The following is a 7863-nucleotide window of genomic DNA, read 5'->3' on the forward strand; positions in this document are numbered from 1 at the left end:
GGCATAAGTTGATTAGCACTACCAACACTGATGCGATACATCAAGAACAAGTTTTGTACGACCCACGAGTACGTTCTTTATGTATGACCTACAAGAAAATGCACCCTGAAGAAGACTGTACCTCATTTTCATATTTACTACAAGTATGCAAATGTAATTCTTGCAGATTAAGTATGTGTTCGATTACTTGTACTCGTTTTAATGGAGTGCTTTTCGTTGTAATGGTTTGTTCACAAATCCACAGTAAAGCGTAATTTTGGGGTGAAAAATGTCAGGCAAAGTATTGGCATGTACTTGTAAGTGAAAAAGACAAGTATACTTTACGTAGGTATTTCTGTACACCAACTTGAGCTTTCATTAAGCCTGAAGTCATCCGGCTTTAAAAAAAAGCATGTCATAAATGTCCCAAGCACTGTTTATTGGACCTTCTAACGGTATTTCGATGCATCCAGTCTGCCGAGAGAAGACCGCTGGAGTGGGTTGCTTGGGTGAGAGCGAGCAGGGCACCTGAAAAAGTAAAGCCAATAATTTATCTTGATTCATGCAACAGGTTGGCACATAGGCAAATTCGCCTATGTTTCCACAGATAAGAAAGGTTCAGCATTCCGGTCATAGGAGATAATGAATAAATCTTATTGAAAAATATGTGGTTTCATGCAATGCCTATGTTTCAAGGGAACATGAATTACTGTGGGAGAATAAGCTGTCATAATTAGCAGGCGATTGAAGCAAGTGTTATAGGAAAAAGATGAACACATCGTTTGATTAGCAATAATTACTAGTATTGAAGCAACAGAATACAAACATGAAATACCTTTAAAAACAACACTGACAGGTTGAGATAATAAATTATTCAGAAACTAAACCCTTCTGCCAGCAAAATACCGTAGTGTACTGGCTTTGACATTGCGCTGCTCAGGCAGAGGGCATGGGGTTGAATCCCGGCCCTCTGCCTGGCCGGGATTCAACCCGGCCAGGCAGAGGAACCCGATAATGGCAGGTAAATGCCAAAACCCCTACGTAAGGTCTATTGGGTACACGTTAAAGGAGACTAGGGATCCCGCCAACTTGACGTTATAAAAACCGGGGTAAATTTCGAGATAAGCAAACTCACAAAAGTAGAAGGCCCTGGCCATGCGAAGACCATATAAAGCCTTTTAAGGTAGGTGCCAGCAGCCGCAAAATTTCTTGCAAAAGCGAAATATAGCAGAAGCGGTATTTTTCCGTAGATCACTTTTGCAAGGTATTTTACAACTTGACACCCGACATGTTGGGCATCTACGGGCAACAGCAATTCTTGCACAGATCATAGCAAACACTGTTGCACCTAGGTATACATAGACACATAGGTATAGGTACAGTCGCCGACTGATTTTCCGGACTCCGAAAATTCGGACTTGATTACTCGGTCTGCTTCACGGCACCGCCATTCTCCCCATGGACCATAATGTATAACAACTTCCGAAAGTTCGGACGCCTTGCAACCTCTCGTCTGATTTTCGGACACTCCTTGAGCCAACTTGATCGAGAGCACCATGCACCGACTCTGACCGTTGCATCGTTCTACTTGCTGAACGACATTTTTGTTTTGAACGGAGCCTCCTTGCTGCCCCACGAAGTGGCGCTACTGCAAATCCCTGCTCATCATCATCGTCTCTGCCTGGTTTGTAGCTACAGCAGTTCCGGTCTCAGCTTAGTATGCCATGTCAAGACAATCCAGCAGCTGATTTGTTTGTTTCTTCGTGCACGACGCTGCGAGTAGGCCAGGTTTTTTGTTTGTGCAACTGATGTCGGCGTGACGATGTTTGATGAAGCAAGATGGGCCAATTCATTCCACTAATATCTAGAATAGCTACCTGTAAGCACTACCTACCTTTCAACAACATTTGCAAAGCAAAAAACCTCATCCTGAAAAGTCTGCACATGAAGACATCGGTAGCAACTTCAGCGTGGGGCCTCAAGATAATTCGGCAAGGCAAGAAATTACTGACAGCACGAGTGCAAGCATGCCAACAGGAAATCAGTGGCTGAATAATGCACCTTCTACCAATTGGTAGACAGTGCATTTTCGCAAAGCCCTAACTACAGCAGATCATTGTTCAGGAGTTCCCGAATGCACAGCTCTATGCCATTTTCACACCGACTCTAGGGAAGCACCTCTGCACAGTTGCAAGAAAAAAAGCTAGATGCCCCAAGAAAAATGAGCCCACTCAAGCCATGGAAGTTGTGTTTACCTTGTCTTCCTACAACTACTCAAAACCTAGGACTGCTGTTTTGCACAAGGGAACAAACGTCAACATTGGTGCCTCGCCCAACACAAGTGGTCTGCGCTGTAGAAGGTGCCATCAGTCAGCCCACAGATGAGGCCCACACCAGTGCTGTCAGTGTGCTGTACAAATTGCAGAAGCAGAGCCTACAAGCTTGTCTGCCTTAGTGTGATCGCACCAATGAACGAAAACTAACGAATCAAGTTTGTTTCGTGCCGAGAGCAGTTGCCTCATGCTGGCTTGGTTTGTTGTGTAGGCATGTAAATAATGAAAAGGCCTGCATCAGTATCTCTGAGAAAAAAATCATGTAACAAAGCACGTACAGTACACAGGTGCAGTGTCTGTCACATACCATTTCGTGCAGTAGAGGCTACATCGGATAAACCGGCCAATGTATAAATGACTGGCAGCGTGACCAAGCAAACTTGATGCATGGGTCAGTTAGCAGTGGTAGTGCACTGCTCTCGGCGCACATGCACCCATGTTTGAAAGCTGCTTGATCGTGACAAAATATAAAGACAAAAGCGCTGGAGAGATATCTGAGGCTTTTCTTATATGTATGACGAGGAACCTGGCGCTAGCTCCTCATGCAGAGAATTACTAGACAGTGAGACTGCTTCTTATCATTGTAAAACAAGTGTCACGCTCACCATGTGATGCGTCCTTTTCGTTTCTGTGCAAACAGCATGTATTCTGATCTATTCTCCCCCTTTCACCTTTTGCACAATATCACTGTGCGAGCAATAATACTGAACTGTTAGTAGCACTCTGTCCTGTTGCCTCCTTTCTTTCCTTGTGAATTGTGTGCTAAATAAGGCTTTTTTTGGTGAAAGAGTGCTAGTTGAACGCATAAACTAGCGCCATGGCACTTTGCAATACAGGACTGTTATAATTCTCTAAAAATTTGTCCATGCAGAACAGTGTCAACAGAACACCTTAAAGAAAGAACATGAGTGTATCTATCATAAAGACCAATCCTTGTCTTTTTTCCTTAACATAATTTTCAATACCGATATTGAAGTACAAGCTCACCATATTATATCATCTTGTCAATGAAGCAAGGCACAAGGTGCCCAACTGTCGCAGGACCAACTTGGATGTGGAGATCAGCGCAGATCAGCAACATAGCATGGTCTGCTTACACTTCTTCTCCAGGTCCAGCCATACCTACAGCAGCTATAAAACAAGTGAGCTTAGAATCACAAGCGAAACAATATAAAAAGTGACACTGAACAGAGCAACTTTCGTTAAGCATAAATAGGATCGAAATGCTGACATTATGCCCATAAGTAACTTCACTTTGAGCAACAAAGCATCCAATTTAAGAAAGATTATATGTATCAGCTATCTATGTGAGAAAGATTAATCGAACGCCCTCTATTTGCCATACCACTCCCCTTATGCATGGATGTCTCCCTGACTGAGTGAGCTGATCCCAGGTATAGTGTAATTAAAGGTTGTCACTTGGTGGGCCAATCCCGATACCATTGCATGACTTGTACAATAATTTTAATGTGTTGTAATGCTGGCCATCCTGCAGGCACTGCAACATTGAATGAATGTGTATTGTATAGTGGCGCAAGGGCCAGGCACTGCAACATTATAGCACCCATAAGGCTAATGGTATTACCTGATAAGGTTAACTAATAGGTGTCCCCAGAAGCATAACTCGGCATGTATACTCGGAGGCCATTATTATAAGAGAAGCAATGGCAGAGGTGAAGCTTTATCCTGTGCCATATGCAAAATGGCCGAGCACGCCCAGCTTCTGGTTACATTCTCACTTGTGACCACTGCAATAGGCTGACTGACATGCGTAACCAGCAGTTTGTAGGACCACATTTTCATAACCTGCAATTTGTTTTACATCTGAAGAGATCAGCCTCAAGCTCCATGATGCGCTGCACTGAAGAAGCATTATAAACTGGCAACATTTAAATGCTATGCTGCATGGTTTGTTGCATGCTTTAGGAATTTACTTATTTATTATACACATAGCTCATAGGCTCCAGTTGGAGTATTGCATGAGGTGGCAAGAAAACAAATTCTGAACTAACAAGGAGAACATTCAACAAAACAAGTCAGACCAAAGAAGAAAAAATAACATACTCTCATAATGGGACTATGTATCTGGCAGCTAGCTTCTAAAAAAGACAATTCGGAATGTTTTACTACTGGTAGCGCTTTAGGAGATGGAATGTAGAATTCCAAGCTTCATACACGTTTAAGCCACCTTTCGTGGCTTTTTGTTTTGAACTCCTATTCTCTGTACTATTATAGAAATGAATACCCCCCCTCCAAAATAAAACAAAGAAAATCATGTAATGCACAGTAATGTAACACAATAATGTAATGCACAACAGTGAATACTTAGAAAAATGTAAATAAGAACATGGAGTCTATGTGGGCACACATGTTAGAAGTCTACATGAAAGCATAATAATAAAGGTGGGCAAAGCATTTATGCTTTTGTCGGGCAACCTGCAGCAAGACATACAGGTAAAAGGATATGCATGCCTCACAACACAGTCCCTAAAAATATCTGTCACAATACAGTGAGTAGGTATATCATGCATATCTACAATAGCTCCTAATTATATTTAACTCAGGGGGGGCTACCTATGTAACATGATCAAACTGAAGGTGGGCCAAATTCTAAATATACGATTCAAGTAGACAGAAAATGGAAGTTATGAAAATGCATCTACAGCAAAAGTGTTGTACATTATTGTTGTACATTATGTCATACCTGCCAACCTGTGAACATAACATTTTGTAAAAATGCTGCAGACACTAAATTCTTTGTTGGGGACATAGCACACATTATTTTAAAGCTTGCTCTCAGCACCCCCATTGTTGCATACACACACACATTATTAATAAAGGGAAAATCGCACATCTACCCGCTCGTAGCAATTGCTACAAAAGAAACCCGTACGGATTCCTCGAAAGGAAAGCCTCACAGTTGAAAAAAAGAAACCGTCCAGGTCTGGGACTCAAACCCGGGACCACCGCCTTTCCGGGACAGCCGCTTTACCATCTAAGATAACCAGGCGGCTAGCAGATGGCCGGGCCAAGTCGAATTTGTCGACAACATGAAGCAAAGGCAAGGGTCTGACGTAATAGTTCTGCGGAAATGCGCAAGGTGTAGAGAAGTAATTAATAAAGGAGAAAAAATATTACGTCAAACCCTTGCTTTTGCTTCGCGTTGTCAAGTAATTCGACTTCGCCCTGCCATGTGCTAGCCAGCTGCTATTCTCAGATGGTAGAGTGGCTGCCTCGGAAAGGCGGTAGTCCCAGGTTCGAGTCCCGGACCAGGACGAATTTTTCTTCAACTGTGCGGCTTTCCTTTTGAGGAACGCATACAGGTTTCCTTTGTAGCAAATGGTACGAGCGGGTGGATGTCTGATTTTCCCTTTATTAATTACTTCTCTCCACCTCGTGTGTTTGCGCAGAACTATTACGTCACACACACATTATCAACCATTATTTAACTTGTCGTGCAGCACGAAAAGCAGCAGCGAACTTGAAACCAGTAACTGACAACATTTTTTTTTAAATTACAGAGCTTTACGCTGCTTCAGGAATTTATCTGACTAAACTTCCTAAAAGCAAGTGCCCCTCTGATGTTCTCGTTAGAGATATTGCATCGCTAATAATAAAGCAGTACAAGTACCATTACAATTAATTTTTTACATGCATTTTAACAATGTCATGCCGTCAATCTCTCAACAGCTTTAAAACATCTTAACCAACACAACTTCATTGTCTTTCTAAAATGACATTCATAAAATTGTAAAATGAGCCCACATTTGTAAACCCACGAAAAATTCAGGAGAGTTTCCAAACATGGATGATACCAACAAAATCTGCAGCTCGTGTAAGTGGCAGCAACTACTTTGCACACACCTTGTCACAGCATGCACATCAGGTACTTTTCCGTGCTGTTGAGGCTGCAGAAGTGCCGCAGGTGCATATGTGGAGGTGCCTCTGGTTCACAAAATCTTGCCATCCCTAAACAATAATAAATACTTATTTATTGTAATCCCTGCTGAAACAACAAACTTGTGATATAAAAAGATCACGTCATATTTTGAAAAAAGTATCATACAACCAGTTACATGAAGCTGCAACTGGTTGTGCAAATATCTGATTGTAACATCACAGGCGGTTAAATAACACGTAAATCGAACTGTAGAGAACATGAATCTACTATGAAAAGGTTCACACAAACGTACAGCTGTATAACGTGAAATGTGAATTGTACTATCAAAAAATTCCTTAGGACATGAAAAGCGTTCCAAAACCTAACTTGTCTATGCGGCGCAACAAAGCACTACTCCCAAAGGACGATGCGCTTAAAATTACAACAGACCACCTCATTTCTGGAGGGACAATACAGAAAAGAGAAAGATTTTTCGATTAAAAAGAAACATTGCTTATGTAATTTCGGCTTCTCTGCTAGATCGGAATCCTTTACAAGTACACGAAAACACACAGGACACTAATACACGTCATCTGACGACACTCTATAAACAGAAGAATTTCCATACAAGCTAAAAATCTGGCCATGCGTCGACGAAGAAATCGGGTGCCATCTCGCGCAGCTGTTAGCTGTGACGACGACACATCGACGTACTACTTCTAGAAATGCCTATACCATTTCTTAATGAAAAATTATGTACACAAACAGTAACTTTCTTTGCTTGAATTTTTGTGCCCATTTAGATCAAAGAACCACCCGCGCTAGCGTGCTTCATAGGTGAAAGTAAATAAACCACAGATAGAGCTGTTGGTAACATGAACACGTTTCAGGGCAATTTCCATGGAACTTTTTGCTAAATGTGCACTGCGACATGAAGAACAACCATTTGAAAACCACATTTATAATTCTTGCTGCTTTACAAATCCGGATCCGGTTGTTGTACGGATCTTGCGATACGTACAACAACGCACACTTCACGAACCATAGACAGGAAGAATGCGCGCAAGCGCCGGACTTACCTTTCTAGGCGTACTCGGAAAACGCTCCTTTTAGTGTCGCAGGTGCCGTGGCATCGACTGCACCAACGGTCCTTCCGGCGCACACACTGTTGAATTGCGGATCAACTACAGGACGTAAGAGCACAACTTTCACCAAATTCTTCCGTACAGCGCGATACGATGCGACAGTGCCAGAGGAGAAGATCCTGTTCATGAGCCCGGAACAAAGGAAGCGCGAAGGGTCATATCTTCGACATCGGCGCACCACACGAAGGATACTGCGGGCTACATTACGCGGTCCCAGGGGTTTTGCGATTCTAAATGCACACAAAATGCACCACAATTTCTCTCGGCACCGCGTACACACGATTAAACAACTACATCGGACGGCGTCAATGCAGCAAGCATTCACATGTGGCGACAACGCGACAACTGAGGACGGCAAAATAATATCACCTGTAACTTTACCGGCGCTCCCTGTGCTGCCATCTGTAGGCCGCCACTGAAAGCGACCGTGCTTTCGGTGATCTCATGGATGGTGACGGCGTTGTATTTCGATGTTATGCGAGTCGTACAGCGTCTTGTACGACGTGTTTCAGCAACGTTGCTTTTA

At 42.7% G+C, this 7863-nt stretch overlaps 1 long non-coding RNA gene across 1 annotated transcript; it reads right to left on the minus strand.

Moving 5' to 3' along the window:
• Positions 1–449: 449 nt before the first annotated feature.
• LOC135901021 (uncharacterized) lies at positions 450–7863 on the minus strand. Its single transcript, XR_010564002.2, has 4 exons — positions 7272–7863; positions 6177–6281; positions 3300–3443; positions 450–507 (listed from the first exon to the last, which is right to left on the minus strand). It is a non-coding gene; the product is annotated as an uncharacterized lncRNA (long non-coding RNA).

The sequence above is a fragment of the Dermacentor albipictus genome, chromosome 2 (genome assembly GCF_038994185.2).
Source record: "Dermacentor albipictus isolate Rhodes 1998 colony chromosome 2, USDA_Dalb.pri_finalv2, whole genome shotgun sequence".
NCBI classification, from domain to species: Eukaryota; Metazoa; Arthropoda; class Arachnida; order Ixodida; family Ixodidae; genus Dermacentor; species Dermacentor albipictus.